Genomic DNA, 17,364 nt, shown 5'->3' on the forward strand with positions numbered 1-17,364 from the left:
GGTTTAGGTATGTTCCCACATGGGAAATCCCCAGACTGGCAGTCTGAACATTTGGGTTCTATGACCTGCTGTGCATTTAACTAGCTAAATAAAAGTCCTAAAAATCTTCATCTGTATAATGAGGGAGTAGAACTGTCATCCAGATTTTCTTTCCTTCTAATGTTCTGTGATTTCACCACAGTGATTTTATTTGCAGGTGTAACTACACCTGTGAAGAAGTAAAACTATGGCATCAAATGCACTCAGTTCTAGTATTCGAGGGACCTACATTTCAGACATCCCTGTCTGAAGTTATTACTTCAGGGATGTCTGAAGAAATATACAAAGTCTCTTCTTTATAGTTTGAACATTTCCAAATACTGTGTCATTACTAATCAGAGTAAGTAAATGAGGTCATTCCTTCTCCTTTCTCATGTGACATTTTTACTTGTTAAGGTTGGACAAGACATGGTGGAGACCAACTAAGCTGACCTAAAGGCTGAGTGGGGCTGGTCTAGCCTGGGGAGGTTGGATTCAATTGGAAGATAATCATCTTTGGCACTTTCTGGTTTAGCTCTGATAACCCAGGCACTGGCAACATAAACAGGAAAGATGACTTCCAGGTTTTTGGTGGTCACTAGCTTCTCACAAAGGGGCTAGGTACAAAAGCAAACTAGGAACTCTTTGCCCTATTTGACTGTTTTCTTCATCCCCTTCAAAAGCTATCCCTTTGTCTTTGCCCCAGAAAGACTCTCAGTCATTGACTGCTAGTGTGTAGAACTATTTGCATGTTAAAATATTTCACAAATTGCATTAAGCTACTGGGCACAATCCTTGTAGTATATTTTAATTTTTAAAGAAGAGCTTTACTGCAGGAGAATTTCTATCAACCAAGCATGCATGTAAAATCTTAAGTGAAAACTTGGGCCCTGGCTGGTATGGTTCACTGGACTGAGCACCAGACTGAACCAAAAGGTCATCAGTTCAATTCCGAGTCAGGACACATGCTCTGTAGGGGGCACTCAAGAGGCAACCACACACTGATGTTTCTCTCCCTCTCTTTCTCCCTCCCTTCCCCTCTCTTAAAATAAATAAATAAAATCTTAAAAAAAAAAACTTGGTTGATCGTGTGTGTGTGTGTGTGTGTGTGTGTGCATGTTTGAGGTGCAGGGAAAGAGTGTGCTGGAGGGAGGTCCAGGAAAAATTACTGCATGGCTTGGCCCAGCTCTATGATAGCACGTTTGTATTTCTGGGAATGACCTGGAAAACAGATACCTGATGAGACAGGCCTGGGATGCTGAGCTCTAGCAAGCCCCAGCCTATGGAAAGCCTAGGTCCAAACACTAACCAAGGGTACAATAGACAGTCACCAGGTCCAGAGGGCTAAAAAGAAATGGAAGCCAAGGTAACAGAGCCACCAGTTTGAAGCTAGGAAGGGTTGTCATATTTTGACACTTTTAGTTTTAAAAGCAGGGCTGCAATATGCTTGGAGAAAGCTAAGCAATTCCTCTTCCTGGACAGATGGGAACAGCAGTGGGCTGAAGTGGCTTAAAGAACCAGAATCAAGGCAGATGTTAATATTCTGTCCCATTGTCTCTGTAATCACATTGTGTTAGGTGGCTCCCAATTTTTATCAGAATATATTGTCATCGTCTCTTGGCATCTTGAATTGGAGATGTACAGGTATTTCTTTTTTCAAGATTTTATTTCTTTTTAGAGAGGGTAAGGGAGGGAAACATCAGGGTGTGAGAAGTACAGAGATCAGTTGTCTCTCCCATTCCCCCCACTGGTGACTTGGCCCATAACCCAGAGAGGAATTGAACTGGAGACCTTTTGATTTGCAGGCCAGTGCTCAGTTCACTGACCCACACCAGCCAGGGCTAAAGGTTTTTGTTTAGTTTTGTTTTGTTTTACCAGTAATGATACATCATGCTACTCATCCCTTTAATCTGTTGGGTAAAATACTTGAAATCAGCAATGGAATTACACACCATTCCCCACCAAATTCCAGTTTCTTACTAAGAAGCGTGGGGTGTCACAGGGCTCTAGGAATATCTCCTCCACGTTCGGTTTACAATCCAGTTCTAGAAACATTTGCCGATCACTTCTTACCAGAGTTAATCACTTCTAAGACACACTTAAAAATATTTTGACATCCCTGAATTTGTGACAAATCTTGAAATCAATGGCATGTCATAGTGTAATAGTGTTTGTTTTTTTTTAAACCTTTCTTAATGGTTCATAAAATAATGGTTCAGTGTGGTTTTAGATTTGATGGAATGTGGTATGTGCTAGGTTGGGGATGTGGGGATAAAAGGGTTTATGAATAAGACAGGTCTCTGACCTCAGTGACCTTACTTATGTGACTAACTGAAAGAACGTGGTAAATGCTATTCTAGCAGTGCTAATACAAAGTGCTGTGGGAGCACAGGGGAGGATCAATTAATTCTGCCTGTGGGGCTGGGAAGGACTTCATAAAGGAGGTGACATTTGAGCTGAGCCTTGAAGGATAAGAAGGATTTTTCCAAGGCAAGTGTGGGGGCAGGGGCGGGGGCATTTCTGGAATGTGAATGTAGAAGGTCTATTTGGCTTCAAAGAAGATTGGTAACAGCAATGAATTAGAACATTAGGCTGTTACATTTTGCTGACTTTTAAAGTCCCATTTGAGGTTCTACTCTGAAAACTACTATGATTCCAAAATTTTGCTCATTTGCAGGTAGACTAGAGAATGTAGTTATGATATAAAGACCAGGTTCCAGATAACAGACTAGAGGAAAATATTCTTTTGCTGGTGCTACTGTACATTTGGTTGCCATCATTTTTGTTTTGGAAACAAAAGACCTAAGATTTTGCTCATAATATCCAGCTAAGTCCACTGTGAGCAGCCCAGTTTCGAAGACATGTATGAAAGAGAAACACTGCAGTTGCCCTTCTCTCTGAAAGCACAGTATAGTGGAGATTAAGTGCACAAACTTTGATTATCTACTTACTAGCCATGTGAGCTTGAGAAAGTTGCATAATTACCAGTAGCTCAGTTCCCTCATTTTGTAGGACAGGGTTAATAAATAGTGTTGTTGGGAGAATAAAATGAGATCACATACAGTGAATAAATGTCACTATTGTTGTCAACATGTCATTATTATTATTACACAACTGACAAGGAGAAATAGACCAAGTCCAGCTATTGTCCCCCAAACTGTCACTGTCACCAAACTTGACACATACAGGGTGGGCAAAAATAGGTTTACAGTTGTTCATATGGAAAATAAGACAGTAATTAATAAATAATAAGACAAGAAATGCTGTGTTACACTGTATTATTCTTCAAATTGTGTTCTCTGGAGAGGACATGCTAAACTCACTCATAGGGAGTTTCAGTGATGTGTAATAAATTTGGAAAGTTGGAAGAAGTTGCAGGGAGGACATTTTTATTTTATTAGCATATGAAGCCCTAAGCCAAAGTCATGAATTTGTTACAATGGTCTTTCTAGCCTCAAGGCAGACCCTGTAAAGATAATTTTCTTGGGTCAGAGCCTACCCAGACCCCCTCCAATTGGGTTGGCATAAGGCTGCCACCCCCACCCCACCCCACCCCCGCTCCCGGCCCTGGCAGGCAGAATACCAGAAGGGGATAGAAAGCCCTGCTCTAGTGCTCTGGGGGGTGGGGGGGAGCTTATCTAGGAAAAGGGAATGGAGACAAGAGGGGCTATTATAGCATTTTTATTTCCCCTTGGCACAGGGAGCCATGCAGCTGGGGACCTGCTACTACAGCTGCTCAGATAAAATAAGAATAAGTCATTGTCTTGTTCTTTGTAGTCATAAGACACTGAAGTTGTAGTTCCCGTGTATTGTAGGTGTACCTTCCTTTCATACTGAGTATCAAGGTGGTGTATCCCTTGTTCAGTGGCCAGAGCTACTTTTCAGAGTCTCTCCCCTGCTGCCTCTCTCAGTGTTGATCATGCCCAGCTTTTTGGCATTTGCTACATTTCAGGAGGCTCAGGTTGCCATTTCCCAGGAGACTGAATTCATGCCTGGTTCTCTGAGAATGTGTTCTGGGACATCCTTGAAGCATTTCTTTTGCCTGTCACCTTATGGCTGTTGACTCCACAATAGCTGTTGTCATGTACTATACTCCAGACCATGATAAAAGACATATCTGAGAAATTCTCCTTATGTCACTAGTATCCTAGCCTGAATTTGGATTGTTCGTTAAAGCCTAGTTAAAAAACTTTATTATGTGTCATATGCTCCATGTATGACATCTTATATAATCTGTACAAAAATACTAGTAAATGGTAAATCTGAGATTCAAACCCAGACTGTCCCACTTCACATATGATACTTGTTCCATTATATCAGACTACATTTTGTGCTGAAATTAATGAGCCAGATGTTTGATCAGCATTAAGGTTAGTTAAATTTCTCAAAGACAAACTGGTTTATTACTGCGATCTGGACTCTACTTGAGTCAGCTATCTCCTAAATGGCTGAGATGAACAGTGAAGATGTGTCTCATTATTGGAGAGACCATAAAGTGTTTATGTCTTCTGATGATGGCATATAAGGTTTACATGAAGGACACAGCACCCTCTTCCTATAACAATGAACTTGACTGTAATAATAACCTAAACAAAAACAATTGAAATATGAAGCCCAATTGACAGCCTTTAAAGCAAGCTCCAGCACTGATGGAACCAAGTTAATAAACACCCAGGATTCTTTAATCAACACTCACTGTGGCTTTGGGGATCTTTTTTTTAATAATTTAAAGTTATTTATTAGATTTAATATAATATTTCCCCTTTGAATCTTTGTCTCCTAAAGTGTTTTTATTGAAAGTTGACTACATTTTTAGAAAAAAGCTTCTGTGAGCCCCCTTGATGCTTTGAAAATGTTAAATATGCTTGCTGATTTTATATATATATATATATATATATATATATATCACTGCAAAAGTAGGTTTACAGTTTTTCATATGGAAAATAATAAAAGAACTAATAATACGAGAATAAACTGTGTTTCACATACTCACAACTGTAAACCTACTTTTGCTCCGCTCTGTACATTTCATTCATGTTGTTTTCTTGACACCCTGGTAACTTACTCAAAATTACAATAAAGAAATAACATTCTGTTCACCCATAACAATGCTTCTTGAAAAACACTCTTTCAGGATCTCTTTATGAAACAAAATATCTTCAATAACAAGACAAAATGTTTTCTTTAAATTTACAAATTTAATCAAGAATTTACCAAATAACAATTCCTTTTCATATAATAAGGTAGAAGAAAAGCTAGAGAGCTGCTTTTGGCATTCTTAAATATGGGTTATATCAACAAACAGCCTGGAGGACATTTCTGGTTTTGAGGTAATCAAATTTTTAAAATGCATAATATACTTTCATGTGGTTTTAGTTAGTGAGTTAATTTATTTTTAGAGAGAGAGAAGGAAAGAGAGGGAGAGAAACATCAATATGAGGCAGAAACACTGATTGTTTGCCTTCTGTACGTGCCCTGACTGGGGACCGAACCCACAATCTAGTGATGTACCTTGACAGGAAATCAAACTCATGACCTTTGGGTAGGTGGGACAATGCCCAACCAACTGAGCCACACTGGCCAGGGCTTTTCTGTAGTTTTAATGAGTACAAAAAAAATACATGTGGCATAAAGACTTTATCCCATAAAATATAAATTATCTGAAATCTTTTATTTTTAGATATATCAAGCTATGTCTATAAAGAAACTACTGAGAACAAAGGGCTCCAGTTCTTACATTTGTGCCAGAGCAACTGGCAAGTACTAGAAAAAGTGAGATGTGGCTTTTGCCCAGTTGGACTCACCGATAAAAGATACTGAGATGGAGCCTTGGCTGGTGTAACTCAGTGGATTGAGCACTGGCCTGTAAACCAAAGCGTCGCTGGTTCAATTCCCAGTCAGAGTACATACCTGGGTTGTGGGCCAGGTCCCTGGTGCATGGCACATGAGGATCAACCCAGCATTGATGTTTCTCTCCCTCTCCTTCTTTTTCCCTTCCTCTATCTAAAAATAAATACATAAATAAATAAATCTTTTTACTTCACACAATGGCAAAATATTATTTTTAAAAAAGAAGACACTGAGATGGAGTACGGGGTGCCAGAGGTTTATTAGGGCTCAACACCTCTGAAGGAAAGGGAGAGAAAGTAGGATTGAACAGAAAATGAAGTCATATTGCCATGCAAGCCTAACAAAGCCTCGTCAACCAGGCAGGGAGTTTGGGAGTACTATCAGTGACCTGCAGTGGGTGGAAATGGCTGGGCCTTTATACCCTATCTTAGCCAGTCACCAGACATGGGTTACCACTGGAAGAGTACAATCTGGGACAGAGTGTCTTTCCACAGATAAGGCAGACCCTGAAAGAACTACCAGCTGGAGGGGGTGGAAATGGGAAGGAGGTGAGGAGGGATGGGTGGGTGGGCTGGGATGGGAGTAAAGGACAGAAAACTGTACTTGAACAACAATTAAAATAAAATTAAAAAGTCATACCAAAAAAAAAAAAAAAAAGAAGAACTACCAGTTGGAGACTCTCTGCTGACCTCATGTTTTGGTGTTTTTTTTTTTTTTTTTTTTTTTTTTGGTTGGGTGGCAGCAAGTCCTTGAGGGAGACCTGTTTGGTGCATCTTTGTGTCTACCACTGTCCATCCCTTGCACCTCTTCTTCTGGATTCCTTCCAGCACCTCTTCCAGAGGTCTTAGAGAGTATTGTTAGTGGGACTAACTACAGCCCCCACCTCTGCAACTAGTCTTGGACTGCTATTGACAGCACCTCCTTCCTTCACTATCCATTCTGGCTAGGCCACTGTCACCCTTAGCTACTGCCCTCTGGTGGCCTCAGTAGCTTACTAGTTGGCCTGACCTAGACCCTCATTTTGAAGGGACTGAGCTCCTGGTCACGATGCCCTTCTCAGGCTGGGGCTGCTGTACCTGTCTCCATACAGTCACCATTGAGCAAGGGAGTACTAACATATGCCCAAGTGGCAACATCTTTCCATGTGTATTTCTCCATACCCCATTGTGTAACAGAGTATTGCCTATTTGCCGCCTCCTGATAATCAGAGTCAATTACACCTTCCAAGTCACTGGCCCCTCTTCTGGCCTGATGGTCCCTGGACACAAGGATCCCAAAGTGCCTAGGCAGAAGCGGTAGCTCTTGCTCTGTTCCCTCAAAAGGTATGCCCCCTTTGGAGACCATTCCTCTGGTTCTGTAGTTATGGGGATGGTAAGCACAAAGTTTCTGTATTAGTCAGGATTCAATCAGAATAGTAGAACCATTAACAGATTTTTATTTGTTTATCTACATTGTGTACATCTATCTAATTAACATCTACCAATTGATCAACATAGATGGCATAGATTTCACCTTACTCACTTTTGGGAGCTGGTTAAACAGTCTCTGTAACATTTATACCTAAAACTGTAGCTTGAAGTCTTCAGGGCAGTCAGGAGGAAGCAACAAATATAAAATTGGGGAGAACAAGAACCCAGAAGCATGAACTGGAACACAGAAGGATGAACTGAAGTCTGCATCAGTCTCTCACCTCCAACTTTGATGATGTGGCTATCCTGCAAGAGAAGCTGGTGTTCTTTGCCCATAACTGCACACACCTGGCCTTGATCCAGGAATCTGAAAAGCTGAAGGAGTTTTGAAGGGAGGGTGTAATAGCAGCTGCAGGCCCGGTTGTTGCCCCACATTGGTGAGGTGAGCCAGTAGGTGACAATATACATGAGCTGCAATTACACTTGGTCCCCCTACACTGGATTTCCAACATAGAAACTATATGCTGGACACCTGCTTCAACAAGACCAACCAAATCTGTGAAACATCTCATAGGTAAAAGAATTCTGGGAAATGTAGTTCAGTCTAGTAACACTATCATATTACAAACCTGCTGAAGTCCCTTAGTGAGTCATTGGGAGTGATGGTAATTGGAATCACTCTTACTTCCACTCTTTGATTCCCAGACTATGTATTCTTCCAACTGAGAACTCAGTGCTGTATAAAATTCTTTGATTTGTTGACTATATTTCATCCTGGAAGATGGCACTCCATTCTCACATAATATTGTCTATTTGCCTAAATTTTCAAATGATATTTTTGCTGGGTAAAGAATTTGTGCTTGATTTTTTTTTCCTTTGAGCATTTACAAACTGTGGCTTCACTGTTTTCTTATGTACATTGTTCCTTTATGCATAGTATTTTTCTTCACTGCAGTTACTGGTTTTACGTAATTTGGTTATGATGTGCCTTCATGTCATTTTCTTCATGTTTCTTGTACTCGAGGTTCATTGAACTTCTTGGATCTGTGGGTTTACAGTTATATTTTGGTTAAATATTATTCTCTCTGTCAACTCTCTCTCTGAAGCTGTGCTTTCAGCTGACTATTACAATGCTCTATCAGACCAGCAGTCTCTGGATGGTATGGTATGTAATATGACCAGTGGGTCCCATAGCCCTGTGCCATCTCTTGAAACCTCTTGCTATAAAAGTTGGTCTTCACCCTGGCTGGTGTGGCTCAGTGCATTGAGTGCCAGCCTGTGAACCAAAGGCTGCTGGTTCAATTCCCAATCAGAGCACATGCCTGGGTTGTGGGCCAGGTCCTCAGTAGGGGGCATGTAAGAGGCAAGTACACATTGATGTTTCTCTCCCTCTCTTTCTCCCCCCACCTTCCCCTCTGTCTAAAAATAAATAAATAAAATCTTTTTTAAAAGTTGGTCTTCCTGGTCTGATATAATGTTATATGAGATCCTATGCTAGTGGATCAAATACTTCCTAAGTCCTGAGAACGAGGCACCAGCTGAGGCCCTGCAAGTAAAAAAGCCAAACCCACACTTAAAATGTGTCTATTTCTATGAGAATAAACTATTGGCCTTTTCTGGACTGAAGGGGCATAGTGTTGTGCACTTGCCATCAAGTTCCCAATTGGTTTTCTTGAGGAATGGTGCCATATTGGGGGCTCTGTGTTGGTCTTTGTACTTGGCAATTTGAACATTGCACAGTAGCAATAGGTCTATTGGCCTTAAGTGGCAGTCCATCCTGTTGGGTCCATGCATAGCCTCTATCTCTGCCACTGTGCCCATCATGCCATCACTGGGGTGGCCAATGACAAAGACAGGCTGATGTTAACCACCCATGTCATTGTGTCTACTTAGTTGTTCAGTGCCTCCTCTGAGCTATATGCTCTCTGGTGGGTGTTAACATATGATGCAAAGATCTTCATGCTTACGGACCACTTTCACATGCTCATTCACATGTCTTTGCCTCAGATATTCTTGTTGTCAATCATCCAGTCTTTTTTGTTCCAAACAACTAACACACTAACCAGCCCATGAACCTCTAACCATAAATTCATAAACATTTTAACCTTGGACCACTTCTCTTTCCACTCAAGATGAGTGATCAAGCACATCACCCAAAACTGCCCATTGGAAGAATTTTTGCTTGGCACTGTCTTTCAAGTCCCCCATTCCCCAAGTGAGGCTATAAATCAGCCATGGTCCATTTTTGGCTTGTACCCACACATTGACCCAACTCATCCATAAACCAAGATTTTTCCCCCAGCTTGAGTGGATTTGATGGGGTCCCCATAAAGCTGTAGGCACTAACTGAGGAAGGCACACTTGTACCACAATGGTGTGTGTCATGGGCATCTGAGCACCTTGATCTTGAAGTTTTATTGTGCCATTTAGTCCTGTTTATGATCATTCCTGGATGCTCCCCCTTTCATCTTTTGCTAGATTGTTGCTGGGTCCTCCTGACCTTATGATTTAGTAGGTCTGATAAGGCCTAGTTCATGATAGGCTGTTCTAATTACATGGTTACTTGATGCCCCATGGTCACCAGGGCCCAGCCACATATCAGAAGTTGGTTTTCAAAGGGCATATGATTCTCTTCTGCATTGGCATGACCTTACTCTAGAATCCCATGAGCCTGCATTGTGATTCTGCCACAGGATTTCACCACAGATTCCAAACTACATCTTTTTTCCACCATTGACATTTCCAGTTTAATATGATCTGCCATATTATATGGGCCAGGTGGCAGGTCAGCTTGCATGACAGCCTGAACCTCTTGCAGAGCCCTTTGATTCTCTGGGACCCAGTCATAGCTGGCAGCTTTCATTGTCACCTGGTATAGGAGATGGAGTAGATCCCCTAAGCATGGGATATGCTACCTCTAGTACCCAATGAAGCCCACTGGGTATTATGATTCCTTCTTTGTAGCAAGAGGTGGGATGTGCAAAATGTAGTCTTTTAGTTTAAAGGAAATGTCCCAGCATACTCTTGACCACTGGACCTCTAAAAGTTGTATGGATCTGGTAAGCCTCTGAATCTTTGTGGGGATTTTATCTTCCATAATGGGGAGTGCATGTGTCTTACCAAGAGGTGGCACACTCGCTATCTCTTGCTCTTTCAGTCTGATCAATAAAATGTCACCAATGTAATAAGTTAATGTGATACTCTGCAGGATGTCCACATAATTCTGATCTCTTCAGACTAAATTATGACAGAGTATAGGGGAGCTAATATAGCCTTCGGACAAAACTAGAAATTTATACTATTTCCTATTCCATTTGAATGCCAACTCTTTCTGCTTCTCTTCTCTGCTTGAGACAGAAAATAAAGCATTTGCCAAATCAACAGCCATAAACATGTATTTGAGGTTATATTAATCTGCTCCCACAAAGATGCTGCATCTAACACAGAAGCTGTAATTGGAGCTATGACTTGGTTGAGATAGGCTATAGTTATCTCCCATCTGGCACAAGACTGGTAAATTAAGTGAAGCTACGATAAGAATTACCATCACCATTTAGATCCTTAAGGGTGGTACTAATCTCCATCCTTGCCCCCATGTGATGATATACTATCTTGGCCAGGGGAGGTGGTAGTGGTGGTCGTGGTTTAGTATCAGATGCTTCAACTTGGCCTTCCCTACTCTGATAGCTCTTATCTCACTGGCCAAAGACACAAAACAGTGGCTGTGTCAACTGCCCAATTGTACACTTGGAGATGGGTGATTGATGCGGACCCTAGCCAGCAGGGTCCATATGTTGTGGCTGCAACCAACAAATCCACATGGACTAAAGAAGTCCTATGGAGCAAAAGGCACAGCATGGCCACTCTTGAGTGAGAGAGGGCCTCAACCCTTGCCTGGACAAGCTTTTATTGCTTTACTGAGCACATTACATCTAGAATGGTCCTCATTTACTATGCACAGGTTCACATTAGGTAGTCACCTTTTACAGAAAACAAAGGAGAGGATGTTGCTGATTATATCACAGAAGAAGGATATTTGCAAATGCAAAGGGAAAAGTGGTTGAACTGGTTATACTCGTCCTTGGAAGGTTTAGCGTGAATTTTAGGAAGTTACTTTAAAGATATGCAGTAAACATTTGCTGCCTCAATTCAGGGTTGAGGGAGTTTTAGCAAAAGCAAGCCTCAAAGCAGCCTAGGTACAATGCAGGCCTGATTCCCCATGAGAGAACCTACCCATGGGTGTGAGTCCTGTGTGCTAGACCTCGCTCCCCACTGGATTTTCTGAGTGAGGGCTGGGCTACATTTCCCATGCCATGAGGAACAGTTTCCTGTAGGTAATGACATCAGAGTTCTTGCATCCAGTGAACCTCCTGTGAGCTGGATCTTGGCCAGAAGTCCATTAAATTATGTAGTCCTCATATGTTCCCATTCTCATGATGATGTTTTGGGTCTCCAGTTATCTATGTCATCTCAGAATCTATATTCAATAGTTGTCAAAATATCTGTGTATAACCTTTCACCAATGGACAGTTACACAAACAAATGGCCAGAGGTCCGTTTGCAGAAGGGAAGAGAGGAATCACTAGTGTATACTTGTTGTGTAATTGCAGGGTTCTTTCTTCAAGGACCCAGCCACTTCTTCTATCAGTGTGTTATGAGTTTAAAAACTGGCTAAGTTCTGGGAATTGGACAGCAGATCATAATATTTTATTGAGGCAATTTCCCTCAGCCTCCCAGATTTTTTCTGCTATTACAAGATGAGTGCTACCCATTTCAGTTGTCCATAAATATTGCCCCTAGGGGGTGCCATGTTATCCTAACCATCTCCATAACTCTGTGTGTCAGGCCCCTTGACTACCACAAAAACTTTTTCTTATAATAATTTCAAGCTCTCAGCTTCTGGCAATTAAGTAGCACCACTTGACCTCTGTTGTTTTGGGTCTTATCATCTACACTGCTATCATTGAGTTAAGTTTATAATAGCTTTCTCCACTGTCAGCCCTGGACTGCAGAGAAGGTCAATGCTGAACTTTTGAGTGATGCTGGTATCCTCCTACCAGTGCATTCCTAATGGCATTGTCAAATAGTGTGCCCTCTGCATCTTCCTGTTGGGGGCTGGGATAGGCCTGAAACAGGCTGGACTGCCTCGCGGGCCGAGGCATCTTCCCACCATGGAGCACAGTCTTCTGGTTAGTTTTGTGACTGCACATGGTGATATCCATTCCAGTATGCCCATCCACTTCCCTGAGCCTTCTAATCTCACCCTCAACTATTTGACACAGCAATTCTGATACTGCAGTTCCAGTCAGCATAGCTATTCCATTTTCCTTCTAGGAACCATCCTAGTAAAACACTTTCTTGAGGTCCTTTAACAGAATGTTAAATCCTGTCTCTCAGGAAAGCACTCAATAAACTGAATAACTTCTTATTGACTGTATCTGTCTGCACCTTGAAAGCATGCAATCCAGTTTTACCTATATTCCTTTTTCTCCTGCTGGTATAAACTGGCTACTTCTTGCAGCTTCTTTGGAGTATAATCCATTTCCTCTCCTATCAGGGATAACATATCCCCAACTGAGTTATCCTTAGACTTACCTCAACTATCAGACTGATATCCAGGAAAGGAGGCAGGAGTGAGTTCTGAGAGGGAGCACATGTTGCCTTGGGAGGACAGGCTGCTCCATGGTTATGGTCTTCCAACATCAGGGTGGGAGAGTATTGGCTCTTAATAGGGATGCAGTGCTTCATGTCTACTAACTCAGAAGGTTCAGGGAAATCTGGAGAATCCAAATCTTTGACTCTCACTTAGAAGACTCCATTCATGCATCAGAATGCCAGATTTTCCCTACCAAGGGCCTTGTCTTGGTTGGGTGTTTAACTTTAGTTGAAGTTCAGCCACTCTATATAAGTCCTGGGTTTAATTCTCAGAGTTCTAAGCCTTCCCCATGTAGGAGATGAGAGCTCTTTTGTATTTAACCAAAGAGGGATTCTTGGCTTTCATATCTGGCTCTCAATTTCCTGTCTACTTATGAATTCATTAAACCTATAGTTATTGGTGAAGGAAGATGGTGGCTTTGCTCTAGGCAACGTTTTTCTCGGTTTCTGTGAAGAGGAGGGAAACTCGCGGATCGGTGGAGAGGCAGAGCAAGTGGACTGGGTTACCGAATCACTTTTGAAAGCAGGACATTGGGGATTATTGCAATCACTGGAAAACCAGATGGTAGGGAGACTGCTTCAGGACAAAAGGGACCTGGGGATCAGTGTGGGGTCTGGGGGTGTGCAGTCCCCAGGCCCAGTGCTCCAGGGTCTGCCTCGGGGCTCCTGGGAGAGGGGAGTCGCTGCTCCCTCCACCGAATATGGGGATTGAGCAACTCCAGGGGAGAACTTGTTGCTTGAAGGAACAGATTGGCCAGTTGGACTGGGAAAAAATCACCCAGGGACTATGAACACCCACCCAGAGACCTGGGAGAAGTGAGGGCCCCCAGCCAAAACGACCACTCCTGGTCGGGAAAGGCGCCAACACCCCTGGCCCGGTTGGGGTGCAGATCGGTGGAAAACAAAGAGCTGGGAAGGACTTCGCTCATGCCCCATCAGGAGGCCTGACTCACCACGCTGTGAACCCGGAAGGGTCGTGACATGGTGCTTAGGGCGATCCTAGAGCCCGAATCTCAAAAGTTTGGTGGAGGGGTGCAGACTTTTATGATTCCCAGGGAGGGCACAGTGAATCCCAAAATGTCTCGGGTGCCTTCTGAGATCATAGAGCTGGAACCCTGCAGGACCCCGGAGTCCGGAAGAACGTGGCAGTGAGCTCTAGAGAGCGAGTGTGCTTGGGAGCACCCAGGGTACCTGACTTGCTGAGATATGGCTGGGAAGAGAGAGAAGCATTTCAAAGGTCCCTCAGCCAGCTGAAGCCAGCAAGATCAGAAAAACTGGTCTGGCCAGTTAGAAAACAACAAGAGGTTTTTCTTATTTTGTTTTGTTTGGTTTGGTTTGGTTTGGTTTTTGTGGCTGTTGTTGGTTGATTGATTTTATCTTGTGTTTTATGTGACATTTTATTTTTCAATTCTTACTATTTTTATACCTCGCAATCCCTTATGTTCCATTCATCCTAATATTATTCTTTCCACTCCAAATTTATCTCTCCTGCACTACATCTTCTGCTTTTCTTTCCTTTCTTTTTTCAATCTTGCAAGTTATGTAAATTTGTATTATCTTTTTCTCACTTTTCCAACATTTTTTATTTTAATAATATTTTGGTATTCTTTTTCTTTCTGTATAATCTTCTTTGCTTGGCTGGTTATACTGTCATTTGATAGGTTCCCCCTGGTATCTCAGTCACAATGTGTTGATAATTTACTATTCTTCATCTGTGTTCCATTAATACACCTCTCAAGGTTCTATACTCTTTATTCTTGTTATCTAGATCTCATCAATTCTGCCACAAGACTGTCACTTTACTATTACTGTTAATAAGACCTAGTTCATACAATTGTAAATCCTACTCAATACCCCTACCTGATCTCAGCCCACCTTGCAATTTTCTGAACTATACTATTGTGGGGGTTTTCTCTGTTCTTTTACACACTACTCCTATATACTAATTTTTAATCCAACCCTACCTTAGAATCTGACCTCCCACAGCCTCACAGTTTTCTAGATACAACTAACAATCCTCTCATCCCCAATAAGAGTCTTACCCTCTTTCCATCCTTTCTAAAACGTGGAAAGTGGGGTGGAGGATCAGAGGTAACACTATAAGGAGCAAAAGGATAACCCATCTCTTCTTTACTGGCTGCTAATGTAAATATCATAGTAGATTGTATTGATGTCTTAAACCATTTCGCCTTACTCCTCCAACTGATCACAAAAAAAGAGTAGGGGGAAGCTGTGAACACCAGGATGCACGAAGGAGATTGCACCACTGAATCTCACAAATATTCTACCACAGAAGTTCACACCATAATTTCAGGGAATCAGAACAGATCAATTTAAGAAACAAGAAGAAAAAAGAAGAAACCCACGAACAATGAGAAAACAAAGAAACAACCCCCAATTGAAGGGAAATGAGGAAGCCTCAGGAAAAATGCTAAATGAAATAGAGACAACTCAACTATCTGATAGTGAGTTCAAAACAATGATTACCAGGAAGTTCAATGAACTCACAATGAGCTATCAGAAATTAGAGGGAAACTACATCAATCTCATTGCAAACTATATAAACATGAAAAAGGAAATAGAAACTCTCAACAAAGGTCAAGAGGAAATGAAGAATACAATTTCTGAACTGAAGAACACAGTAGAAGGAATGAAAAGCAGGATCGATGAAGCAGAAGATTGGATTAGCGAGCTGGAGGACAAAGTAGAAAACAACATCCAGAAGAGCAAGAAAAGGAAAAGAGGCTCAGAAAGAATGAAGAGGGATTAATAGAAATGCAAGACAATATGAAACGTAATAATATCCGTATAATAGGGATACCAGAAGGAGAAGAAGAAGAGCAAGGGATCAAAAATCTAGTTGAAAAAGTAATGAAGGAGAACTTCCCTAATTTGATGAGAGAAAAAGTCACACAAATCCAGGAAACACAGAGAGTCCCAATCAAGAGGAACCCAAAGAGGCCCACCTCAAGACACATCATAATTAAAATGGCAAAATTTCAAGACAAAGAGAGAATCTTAAAGGCAGCAAGGGAGAAACAGGAAGTAACATACAAGGGAGCCCCAATAAGGCTAACAACCGACCTTTCAATGGAAACACTTCAAGCCAGAAGAGAATGGCAAGAAATACTCCAGGTAATGAGAAGCAGAGGTCTGCAACCAAGGCTACTATATCCAGCAAGGCTCTCGATCAAGATAGAAGGCAAAATAAGAAGCTTCCCAGACAAAAGAAGTCTAAAAGGATACACCTCGATCAAACCAGCTCTGCAAGAGATCCTAAAGGGACTGCTTTAAGGAAGGGAAGGAAAAGAGACAGAGAGAGGAACACACATACATAAAAGAAAATGAATAAGTACCTATCAATAATAACCTTAAACGTAAATGGATTAAATGCTCCAATCAAAAGACATAGAATAGCTGAATGGATAAGAAAAAGGGCCCACATATCTTCTGTCTACATGCGACCCACCTCAGGATAAAAGACCTACACAGGCTGAAAGTGAAAGGCTGGAAACAAATCTTCCAAGCAAATGGACAGGAAAAAAAAAAGCCGGGGTAGCAATACTCATATCAGACAAAATAGACTTCCAAAAAAGGTCCATAAAGAGAGACCCAGAAGGTCACTTCACAATACTCAAGGGAAGAATCCCTCAAGAAGACATAAATATTGTAAATATATATGCACCCAACATAGGAGCACCCAAATACATAAAGAACATCTTAGAGGACTTCAAGAAAGATATGGACAGCAACACAATTATAGTGGGAGATTTTAACACCCCATTATCAAAAATGGACAGAACTTCTAAACAAAATATCCACAAAGATATTGTGGCATTGAACAATACCCTTGAGGAAATGGGCTTTACTGATATATACAGAGCCCTCCATCCAAAAAAAGCTAAATATACATTCTTTTCAAATGAACACAGAACATTCTCAAAGATAGACCACATGATAGGACACAAAACAAGGCTCAAGAATTTCAAGAAAATTGAAATCATACCAAGCATTTTCTCAGACCACAAGGGACTGAAGCTAGAAACCAACCCCAAGGAAAAAAAAACAAAAACACTCAAAATCATGGAGATTAAATAGCATGCTATTAAACAATGAATGGGTCAAGAATGATATTAGGGAAGGAATCAAAAGGTTTCTGGAAACAAATGAAAATGAACTTACAACAACCCAAAACTTATGGGACACAGCCAAGGCAGTCCTGAGAGGGAAGTTCATAGTGATACAGGCCCACTTAAAAAGGTTAGAAACATTCCAAACAAACAACCTAACCCTACATCTACAAGAACTCGAGGAACAACAAGAAAGACACCCCAGAGCAAACAGAAGGAAGGAAATAACCAAGATTAGAGCAGAATTAAATGACATAGAGACTAAAAGCACAATTCTAAGGATCAATGAATCCAAGAGCTGT

Source organism: Phyllostomus discolor, chromosome X (genome assembly GCF_004126475.2).
Source record: "Phyllostomus discolor isolate MPI-MPIP mPhyDis1 chromosome X, mPhyDis1.pri.v3, whole genome shotgun sequence".
In the NCBI taxonomy this organism is placed as follows: Eukaryota; Metazoa; Chordata; class Mammalia; order Chiroptera; family Phyllostomidae; genus Phyllostomus; species Phyllostomus discolor.